Source organism: Tachyglossus aculeatus, unplaced genomic scaffold (assembly GCF_015852505.1).
Source record: "Tachyglossus aculeatus isolate mTacAcu1 unplaced genomic scaffold, mTacAcu1.pri scaffold_158_arrow_ctg1, whole genome shotgun sequence".
Taxonomy (NCBI): domain Eukaryota; kingdom Metazoa; phylum Chordata; class Mammalia; order Monotremata; family Tachyglossidae; genus Tachyglossus; species Tachyglossus aculeatus.
Genome location: NW_024044881.1, coordinates 248,033 through 260,078, shown reverse-complemented (window position 1 = coordinate 260,078; position 12,046 = coordinate 248,033). Strand labels below are relative to the sequence as shown.

Below are 12,046 nucleotides of genomic sequence, written 5' to 3'. Positions count from 1 at the left end.
CTGGGTGCTAGGCACTGTATTCAGCGCTAGTAGTATAGAACTCAAACCTGGGGTCCTGACCCTAGAGACATCAGTTCTTTCTTCTTATCAGTGTCTTCAATGAACTGATGAAGCAATCCTGCTTATCTTTGAAATTCTGCTCCTTTATTTCTACTTCAAACTCCTTCAAAAGATGCTTCTCTTACTGAAGAAAACCATGCCTAGCAATGTCTTCGATACCGACTAAAAATCACAAATGAAATGGCAGACTTCAAGAGTAAAAATGTATGATCAGTCTTGGTTCATGTGAGGGAACTCTAGAGAGCTAAAGTGAAGATATGGATGTTTTATCTTATTGGCTATGTTTCAATATTTTATCATTTCAGGCAAAGTCACGAATTCCAGGACAGCCTTTCCTGACTTCATGGTAAACCAGAACAATAGTTCAGAATTTATTCTCTTGGGACTTTCCCCAAATCCTACGGCGCAGGTTGTCTGTTTCGAGCTATTTCTGCTCCTTTTCATTGGCATCGTGATGGGCAATCTGCTCATTCTCCTCACTAGCTAGTTCAGCCACCTAATCAATCAGCCGATGCATTTCTTCCTCAGTTACTTGTCCCTTGAGTATCTCTGCTGAACCTCCACCATCTCCCCTAAACTCGTCGCTGACTTGATGATGGAGAGGAGGACCATTTCCTTCCCCAGCTGTATGACCCAGTTTTTTGCTTCTCACTTCTTTGGTGGTGTTGAGATCTTCATCCTGGTTTGGATGGCTTATGATCGTTTTGTGGCCATTTGCAAGCCACTGCAGTGTACGGTCGTCATGAACCAGCGGGAGTGTAACGGCATGCTGCTTCTCCCCTTCGTTGTGACATTGGTACATTCGATGGCTCAGTCAATCCTCACCCTCCAGTTGCCTTTCTATGGGCCCAATCATATCGATCACTATTTATGTGATGTGAACCTATGCTGAAACTCGCCTGCACTGACCCCTCTGTTGTAGGCCTGTTGGAGTTGGCCAACACAGGAATGATTGCCATGTTCACCTTTGTGGTGTTGCTTATTTCTTACATAGTCATATTATTTTCCCTAAGAATATGGTCCCCTCACAGTCAGCTCAAAGCCCTGTCCACCAGCGGTTCCCATATCACTGTAGTGGTCTTATTCTTTGGGCCCTGCATCTTCATCTACATATGTCTACATCAACATCAGGCAAAAACTCCTCACTCTCGGCTGTATATATGTATATATGTTTGTACATATTTATTAATCTATTTATTTTACTTGTAAATATTAATTCTATTTATTTCATTTTGTTAATATGTTTTGTTTTGTTGTCTGTCTCCCCCTTCTAGACTGTGAGCCCACTGATGTGTAGGGACCGTCTCTATATGTTGCTAACTTGTACTTCCCAAGCGCTTAGTACAGTGTTCTGCACACAGTAAGAGCTCAGTAAATACGATTGAATGAATGAATGAATATGTCCAGCCACCACCTTCATGGCGGACAAAGTACTAGCTGTTTTACACCATAAATGTTTCCATGTTCAACCCTCTCATTTACACGTTGAGAAACACAGAGATGAAAAGTGCCATCAGAAAGGTGTGGTGCAGGAGGGTGTATCCTGGGGGGAAATAAAGGTTTTCTTGCTTGTGACTCCCATCGCATGTTCCCATTGATTCAATCATATTTATTGAGCACTTACTGTGTGCAGAGCACCACACTAAGCGCTTGGGAAGTACAATTCAGCAACAAAGAAAGAAACTCCCTGCCCACAACGGGCTCAAAGTCAAGAATGTCCTTCAGCATCCCCTAATCTCTTTGGTCACACCAAAGCAGCATGGTCTAATGTCTGGAGTACCAGGCTGTAAATTAGGTGGACATGTTCTTCTAATTCTGAATCCGTCACTTCTCTGCTGTGGGACCTTGGAAAGTCACGTAACTTCTTTGCTTCTCTGAGAAGCAGCGTGGTCCAGTAGAAAGAGCCCGGGCTTGGGAGTCAGAGGTCATGAGTTCTAATCTTGACTCTGCCACTGGTCAGCTGTGTGACGTTGGTCAAGTCACTTAACTTCTCTGCACCCTCAGTTACCTCATCTGTAAAATCGGGATTAAGACTGTGACCCCAAAGGGGACAACCTGATCACCTTGTATTCCCCCCAGCGCTTACAACAGTGCTTCACACATAGTAAATGCTTAACAAATGCCATCCTCATCATCATTATTATTATGATGATAGTATTATTATTATTATTCTCCGGGGCTCAGTTACCTCTTCTGTAAAATGCGGATTAAGATTGTGAGCCCCATGAAGGACATGGACTGTGTCCAACCAGATTAGTTTTTATCTACCCCAGAGCTTAATACAGTCCCTGACACAGAGTAAGCACCAAAGAAGAAATCCTATCCACGTCCTACAATCTCCAGGTCACAGGTTTTATGTCTCCAAAGGAATTTTAATGGTTTTAACCATTGCTCTATTGTCCCGGCGAGGGCCATTGCCGGGTTCCCTAAACTGGTAAGGCACCGTGCCAAAAGGACATCTTCCCATTGCAGCTTGTAGCCACTTAAATACACAATGGGCCTCTTAGGGCTCCTGCCCTCTTGTCTATAGACTGAATCATTTCTGGAGTTGCCAGAACGGTAACGCAGGGTCATGACAAGAGAACTAGCCCTCAGTTGGCCCCGGTGGTCCAACGGAATCTCTGGTGGCTAGCTTAATCCCGTAATCTTCCTAAGGTTTCCAATTTATTAGAATGGAAAATTGGGAGAAAGAACAAACAGTAGGAAGCACAGGTCACCTAATTTTTCCTCTCCCTCATCAGCAGTCTTCTTTTTTTTGCCTATCCTTCTTTTCACTTGCTCCATCTGATTCTCACTCCTGACAGTATTTGATATTATTCATTACTGTCTCCGAATACGAATTTTTTAAAAATGTCCAGACTTCATGTGTCTATTTTTGAAGTAAAGTGGAGTTTGTCCCTGAGCAGGTTTGACAAATTCCTGGGTCCCCAGGCTTCTGACAGCATTCTTGTGGTAGAACTGTAGGAGATTTGTTCTACTCAAAATGCATCATGTATTCTAGCTCTGTTGCATTCTCCCAGGCATTTGGTGCAGTGCTCTGCACACAGGTGCTCAGTACTTGCTATTGATTGACCAGTGTGGTGTAGTGGGGGCATAGCTGAGAATCTATCAGTCGATTATTTTGATATGTAGCAGTCAGAGAGGTCTGGATCAGTTTAAAGTAATTATAGACAAAGCAAGCAGCAACAACAGTCAAGGGCCGATGTTTCTGATTTTTTAAAAAACCATGCTTAACCCAGTAAATGTTAGCATGAAATGCTGTCATTGAATCATCACTGGAGAGGGCTAATAAAGGGCAGAGCACAAGCTTAGCTCTGCAGTTCATTGCTCTATACTTCCCTTCCATGTTCTCCCTCCTCAATTATATGGGCTTGTCCTCCAGGCCAGAGTTTGACCCTTAAGCAAAGGAAGATATTTATGTCCTTCTGAAGTTATGTTCTCTTCTAGCTATTTTATGCCGGGCAATTTCCCCAGTTAATTTTCCTCGCCTTAAGTTATATACTTCCAACATTTGCATCCATACATATGAATGCACAAGCAGTAACAGCCTCTATAAATACTGAATTATGCCCTTTAGCTTTGAAGCAGTTCCTCATCTTCATATCTATCTTTCCATTTTTGTCTTCCTCGTATCTGTAAATGTGTTTATATCAGCCTTACCTTTTAGTTTGAAAGATCACTGAGAGAAAAGGGATCCTGTCTCTCATGGTAGGAAGCAGCTTGGCAATGTCACAGGTCTGGGAGCCCGAGGGCCCAAATTATAATCCTGGCTCCACCACTTGCTTGCTGTGTGTCCTTTGCTTAGTTACTTAACTTCTCTGTGCCTCAGTATCATCAACTGCAAAATGGCGATTCAATACCTGTTCTCCCTCTTACTAGACTGTGAGTCCCATGTGGATCAGGGACTGTACCTCACCTGATTCACTTGTATCAACCCCAGTGCTTAGAATGGTGCATGACACATAGCAAGTGCATAACAAATACTATTAAAACTAAATTAAACTAAATAAAAACTTTACCATACTCTCCCAGGTCCCTAGAACAGTGCTCTGCATTGCTCTGCTCATTGGTTGACTGATTAATTGATTACTTTGTGTTTTCTCCTCTACCTCTATAGCATGTAATTTCCTTGAGGAGAGGGGCCTTTCCTCTTACTTTTATTGTATGCTCTAAAACAATTGGTACAGAAGGAGCTCAGTGGTGATCATGATGATGGTGGTGATGAGGGGTCAGGCTGGCACTTCTTTGAGCGTAGAGCTGAGGGCACAGGGTGGAGGAGGGAAGAAGGATTCATTGCTGACCGAGATTGTACCCTTTAGATTGTAACCTCACTGTGGGCCGGGAATGTGTTTACAAATCTGTTATATTTTCTCTTCCCCAGCTCTTAGTACACTGCCCTTCTCCCAGTAAATGTTTAATAAATGTGACATTATTGATCCATGTATATAGATGACTATGCAAGGTAGGTGAGAGTGCAGCTTCTACTACCACTGAAACCCTGACCCCTTCCTATCTGAGCTGGAATGTAGAGAAGTTTGACCTCCAATGGAAGGAGAGGTTGAATTAAATTGACATGGTAACTTTCTTATTGCATTTAATTCCCTGTATGGGGCACTCAACAGGTTATTAAAACTCACTTGGTGCCCCACTCAAATCCTGGCAAGCTTGAACAGTAAAAAATTCCAATACACTGCATTGCTTCCCCCTACTATGATTTATTTTAGTCTCCTCCACTAAATTGTCAGCAACGTAAGGACAGGGATCATGCCCAGTAATAATAATAATAATAATAATAATAATAATAATAACATTTGTTAAGCGTTGCTCCCCGTGGTTTCTGGGGCAACTCTCGGGTTCTTACCCTCTCCGGGTCTTCGGACATCTCCGGACGCGGCCCACGCGTTCATACCAGGAAGAGTCAGCCAGAGGTTCAAAGCTTGGTTGAAGTTTATTTGCTATCAGCGGTTACATGGTTATGAGAGAGAGAGAGCGAGAGAGAGAGCGAGAGAGAGAGAGAGAGAGAGAGCGAGAGAGAGAGCGCCCCCCCCCCCTTGTCTTGTTCGTCTCTTATACCCTCCGTTGCCCGGGGGCAGGGTTTTCTCGGGGAATGGAGTATCGAGGCTTTGCCATGTAGCACACGCCGCCCTCCTGCCACTAGCCTAGCAACAGCTATGTCCAGTCACGAAGCGTTTGCTCTGGCTCGCCCCCAGCCACCCGTTGCCAACCATCGCTGGCTGCGGATATGGCCTTGAGGTTGCCTCCGAGCCTTGCAGGTGCAAGCTTGTTTTTCTTGCCCTGGTCTCTTTATCTCCTGTTGTTGAGTCTGCTTGGCCTTGAGCCGTTGGGTGCGTTTTGTGTGCACATACTGCCTGTTCCCTGTTTGTTCCTTGCTCAGCGCCTTCCCCCGCTCCCTACGGTTAAGCGCTTACTATGTGCCAAGCTCTGTTCTAAGCACTAGAGTAGATTCAAGTTAATAAGGTTGTCGCACGTGGGGCTTACAATCTTAAACCCCATTTTACAGATGAGGTAACTGAGGCACAAAGAAGTTAAGTGACTTGCCCAAAGTCACACAGCTGACAGTTGGCAGAGGCAGTATTAGAACCAATAACCTCTTACTCCCAAGCCTGTGCTCTTTCCTCCAAGCCACACTGCTTCTCTATTGTATTCTTCCAAGCACTTACGACAGTATTCTTCACAGAGGAAGCACTCACAAAATACCAGTGATTGAGTACTAGAATGAGGGGGCACCCACTGACGTGAGGTTCAAGATTAACAAGCCATTCTTTTATAGAACAGATATCGAGCATAGTGACCACAAGGTCTTTGGGGCCAGAAACCTGCATACTAATTCCAAATTGAACAGCCCTCCATTGTTTCACCTTGAGTAAGACGTTCAACTTCTCCGTAATTCCATTTTCTCATCTTTGAAATGGGATTATTGCCCAGAAAGACTCTTTCTAAGAGAACTTTTCCCTAAAAAATTACTTGTAATTTTAAAATTAATAATCACCAATGTATCTCATTGCATTCTAAACTATCCTTACCGAGATTTGTATTGAAGTTGAAAACACCTCAGGAGAATGATTACCTTGAATCTACCCAAGTGCTTACCACAGTGTTTGGCACATAGTAAGTGTTTAAACAAATCTCACAGTTACTATTATTATTGTTATATAATTGTTTTAATCAAGGAATGTCTTTGAAAATTTAATGAAATAGCATGATGTATACAATTGGTGCTTTATGAGCCCTGGAAGGGACAGGAACCTTGTCTAATTCCCACCTCTCCCAGGGCCTAGTACAGTACTGAACAGTAGTAGAGTACACGGTAAGAACTTTAATACTGTTGCCACTACGGAGCATGTGAAGTGGACTGTAAGCATGAGTAAGGAAGGCTGAAAAGCTGTGTTAAAATCCCCAGTGAATCAAAGATTAGTTCTATACAGCATCTAAATGATTCATTCATTCATTCAGCAATGTATATTGATCGCTTTTTGTGTGCAGAGCACTGTACTAAGCGCTGGGGAAGTACAAGGGGGCAACGTATAAAGATGGTTCCTACCCAACAATGGGCTCACAGTCTAGAAGGGGAAGACAGAAAAGACAAAGCATGGAGACAGGTGTCAAAACCATCAGAATAAATAGAATTATAGCTATATGTACATGATTAACAAAATAGAGTAGTAAATATGTACAAGTAAAATAAATAGAGTAATAAAACTGTACAAATATGTACAAGTGCTGTGGGGAGGGGAAGGAGGTAGGGCACGTACGGGGGGGTGGGGAATGGGGATTCATGGTACAATGCTTTATCCAACTTTTCTGAAGAAATAGGTGTGAAATACCCTCAGGCATAACTCTCAAGATCCCTTAAGGGAATTTAAATATTCCTCTCTAAATATCCCTCTCTATCCATTTAGCACAGGCTTTCACAGAAACTCCAAAGTCTGTGGGTTCTGAGCCTACTGACTGCTGTTATGAACAGCCATTGCTGTTTCAGGAGTGAAGAGGAAAGTGCAGACAAACATCAGCTCAAAAGTCTCAAACCTTTGCTCCCCTCTAAAAGCTGCCTCTAAACCAGGAATGCCTGGAAATCAAATCTGAGAGCCAATTGTTGTACTATACCAAGAGATCAGTAGAGTGCTCTGCACACAGTAAGTGCCCAATAAATACATATTGATTGACTGAATGAATTAAAGGCACAGTTGTTGAGATCAAATTATGTAAATGTTTGTCTGTGGTGAATATGGCTGTCAAGCCCAGACTATTTTTCTGGCGTTGTTTTTCATGCTGAAATAGAAGATTTAACCTGCCTTCGGGAAAGAGTTGGAGAAGCCACTTAAACGTCTTGGAGTTGGTAGATCCAAAAACTGTAAGTTTTCTGAAATATCTGTGTCTCATTTAGGAGTAGTAGTAGTAGCAGTAGTAGTGGTACATGTACAGTGCTAAGCACTTTACGTATGACAGGAGCATCAGACACATTCCTTGTCTACAGGAACTGCCACCTCTATAAGGGAAACAGACATAATAATGTTTACAAAGTGGGGAATCAAAACGAAATATTTGAAAATCGCATTAAAATGCTAAAGATGGGTTAGAAGATTTATATCCTGCTGAGCTGAGGTTGGTTTAGAAATTAATACACTAGTGTTAGAGTTGGCTGTGAGGTTTATGCCACTCAGGGAGTTGGTAAAAAATTTGGGGAAGGCTTTTTGGAGAAGGTGGGATTTTAGGCAGGCTACTAACATGTAGATTGTTGAGTTCTGATGAGTTTGTGGAGGAAAGAAGTTTCAAGCTGTGGGGCAGGGAGAGTGAGATATAGGAGTTTTCAATAATTGAGATTGATTGATAGGCTGGAAAACGGCGAGAATTCTAGACGAGGAAGAGTATGAATTGATAAGCAACGTAGCTGTGTGGATAGAATGCGGACCTGGGAGTGAAAAAAACTGGCTTCAAATCCTAGCTCCACCACTTGTCTGCTTTGTGACCTTGGGCAAGTGACTTCACTTCCCTGTGTTTCAGTAACCTCTTCTGTAAAATGGGGATTAAGACTGTGAGTCCCATGTGGAACATGGACTGTGTCCAACCTGAGTAGCTTGTATCTCCTCCATGCTTAGTGCAATGCATGACATATAGTACGCACTTAACAAATACCATGAAAAACAAAACGAAACAAAAAAACCTGGAGTTTAGCAAGTTAGAAGGGCCAATATGTAAAATGGAGAACACCAATGGTAGGAGTTTATTGTGTGACTCAGGGAAAAGTGGGCAAACATTGGAAAGTTTTGAGGAGGGGGAAAAGTACTTAGCTTCAGGAAGATCAATCACTCAATCAATGGTATTTATTGAGCACTTACTGTGTGCAGAGCACTGTACTCGGTCCTTGGGAGCATACAATGTAAGAAAGTTGTTAGACATGTTCCCCGTCTTCATTGAGCTTACAGTAAAGAGGAAGACGACCTAGGAAACAACGTGGAATATGGGCTGAAACCCAAGAAGGCACCAAGGATGTTACTTTCAGATACTGGGATGAGGGTAATGTTGACAATGGAGATTTAAGCACTTTGATCCTCATCTGACACTCACTCCAACACTTATTACACATATCCTCATATTCATTCAATCATTCATTCAATTGTATTTACTGAGCGCTTACTGTGTGCAGAGTACTGTACTAAGCGCTCAGGAAGTACAAGTCGGCAACATATAGAGATGGTCCCTACTCAACAACGGGCTCACAGCCTAGAAGGGGGTGACAGACACCAAAACAGAACATGTAGACAGGTGTCAAAATTGTCAGAACAAATAGAATTAAAGCTATATGCACATCATTAACAAAATAAATAGAATAGTAAATATGTACAAGTAAAATAAATAGAGTAATAAATCTGTACAAATATATACAAGCGCTGTGAGGAGGAGAAAGAGGTAGGGCAGGGGGGGTGGGGAGGAAGAGAGGAAAAAGGGGGCTCAGTTTGGGAAGGCCTCCTGGAGGAGGTGAGCACACAGTAGGGCTTTGAAGGGAGGAAGAGAGCTAGCTTGGCGGATGTGTGGGGGGAGGGCATTCCATGACAGGGGAAGGACGTGGGCCGTTGGCCGACAGCGGGATAGGCGAGAATGAGGTACAGTGAGGAGGTTAGCGGCAGAGGAGCGGAGGGTGCTTGCTGGTCTGTTGAAGGAGAGAAGGGAGGTGAGGTAGGAGGGGGCGAGGTGATGGACAGCCTTGAAGCCGAGAGTGAGGAGTTTTTGCTTGATTCGTAGGTTGACAGGCAGCCACTGGAGATTGTTGAGGAGGGGAGTGACATGCCCAGAGCGTTTCTGCACAAAGATAATCCGGACAGCAGAGTGAAGTATAGACTGAAGTGTGGAGAGACAGGAGGATGGGAGATCAGAGAAGAAGCCTATCCAGTTGGGCTAGGATGAGAGATTGAACCAGCAAGGTAACGATTTGGATGGAGAGAAAAGGGCAGATCTTGGCGATGTTGTGGAGGTGAGACCGGCATATTTTTGTGACGGATTGGATGTGTGGGGTGAATGAGAGAGCGAAGTCAAGGATGACACCAAGGTTGCAGGCTTGTGAGACGGGAAGGATGATAGTGCCATCCACAGTGATGGGAAAGTCAGGGAGAGGGCACGGTTTGGAAGGGAAGATAAGGAGTTCAGTCTTGGACATATTGAGTTTTAGATGGAGGGCAGACATCCAGATGGAGATGCCCCGAAGGGAACGAGTGAGTTGAGTTGAGTGGATAGGGGGGGAGTTGAGAGCAGTAATCTGGTCATCAAGATTGGGTAGAGCGGATAGGGAGATGACGTGGGGTGCGATGTGCTGAAGCATATACCCTTGCATCCTCTACCTGTATTTTATTTTAATGTATTTCCCTGACTGTTTCCCTGTTCAACAAATCTATTGTTTTCTCCTAAACATTTAGTAGATTTTTTTCACCCATAGTGAGTGTTCAGTAAATACACCTGATTGATTGATTGATTGATTGATTGTAGATGGACAGGAATGGAAGAGAAAAGGATTAGAAGGGAAGCTGAGAAATTCAATTTTAGATTTTTTACAAATGTACATGATGTGGAGGCAGGAGGAGATGGGGGTTGGATAGGGTGTGGGAGGTCATGAATACAGAGATAGCTTGGGGCGATCAGGGAGTAGCTGCAATCATGTTTTTGGATGAATTCTCTTCGTGAGAATAATGTCACATAAGCAATATCTTCAACTCCTCCCTCTCTTTCAACCCCAATATTCAGGCTGTTGCCAATTGCTTTTGGTTTTACAACTACAACATTCCCAGACCGGTCTCTTCCTCTTCACCCAAATGGCCACCACACTCATCTAGGCACTTTTCTTATCCTGACATAACAACTATACCAGCCCTCCTCACTCATCTCCCAGCTGCCTTTCTCTCTTTCCTCTGCTCCATTACTTCACTCTGTTTCCAAGATCACTTCTCTGGAATGTTCTACCCACAGCTCTTCACTTGTTAAAGATGTTGTTTTTTAATATATTAATGTAAGGCTCTCTACCTGAAAGTTCTTGCTAATAGGACTCTTCTGAAGATGAATCTAAGTTTATCAGACAGCTCTCTCCTGCCCTGCCTCCTTTATCTCTGTCTCTTTATTTTTCTGTCTTTATGACTGCTTATGCATCTCTCTTTAACTCTCTTTCTTTTCGGTCCTGGCATCCAATCTGCACCTCAGATCTCATCGTATTTGAAAATACTAGGAGAAACTCTTTATAACTACTAGGTAATGTTGAACTTGTAAAAACTGGTGAACAAAATGCATCCTGAAAATACTTAATGATAATGGGGTTGAGAAATGTCATAGACTCCATTTATAGCTTGAACTGCTTACAGTAAATTTCTAAACAGTGAATTGTGAGGGATCCAATGACCTTTCCAGTAGGTTTTTACTTAGAACAATGATCTCAGCAAATATTAAGGGATGAGGTATTAATTAGTAGAAAGAGCCCAGGACTCTGGCTTTTAGTCCTAGCTGTGCAATTTGACTGCTGTGGGTGAGTTCCTTAACTTCTCAGTGCCTCTGTTTCTTCATCCGTACAATGGGATAAAATTTCCCCTGGAGGCTTACAGTCTAAGAGGAAGGGGGTACAGATATTTTATCCCCATTGTGCAGATGAAGAAACTGAGGCACCGAGAAGCTAAGGAACTTGCTCAAATCTAGGCTGTGTCTGATTTGATTACCTTGTGTCTACCTAATGTTTAGTATAGCCCTGGAAACTTCCTAGTGCCTTTCTCACTCCCTTCATAATCATCATAATCATCATTATTATTATATTTTAATGTATTCTTAATAGTACAGCAGTCCCTCCGTTCCTATTCAGAATGAGGACCTGTGTTCTGAGCTAGTGCTTCGAAATTAATAATGCTTGATATTTCTCAATTTGGCTGACTCAGGTAAATATCCATCTGCTGTACACTCATCACGTTGGCCGACCTGATGGAGAATTCAAACAACATCACAAAGTTTGTCTTCTGGGGTCTGCTCCCAAAGCAAAAGGGGAAGGTAAATTGTTTCGTGCTGTTCTTACTCTGCTATTTAGCCATCTTTCTGGGCAACCGTCTTATCCTCATCACCATCAGAAACAGCCATCTTAGTCAGCAGCCTATGTACGTTTTCCTCAGTTCCTTGTCCACCATGGACCTCTGCCTCACCTCCACAGTTGCTCCTAAAATGATCGCGGGCCTATTGGTGGAAAGAAAAAACATCTCCTACAACTCCTGCATGGTCCAACTCTTTGGCGCTCACTTCTTCAGTGATGCAAAGATATTCATCCTAGTCGCCATGGCTTACGATCGCTACGTCGCCATCTGCAAGCCTCCCCACTGCCTGATGGTTATGAGCCGGCAGACTTGCTACACGTTGGTCTTGGCCTCCTTTGTAGGGGCATTTGTGCATTCAATCGTGCAGATTTTCATCATGGTGCAGCTACCATTCTGTGGCCCCAATCAGATTGATC

General features: G+C 43.2%; 1 pseudogene; it reads left to right on the top strand.

The window, feature by feature from the left end:
- Positions 1 to 403: 403 nt before the first annotated feature.
- On the top strand, positions 404 to 1,617 carry LOC119923219 (annotated as a pseudogene).
- Positions 1,618 to 12,046: the final 10,429 nt, after the last annotated feature.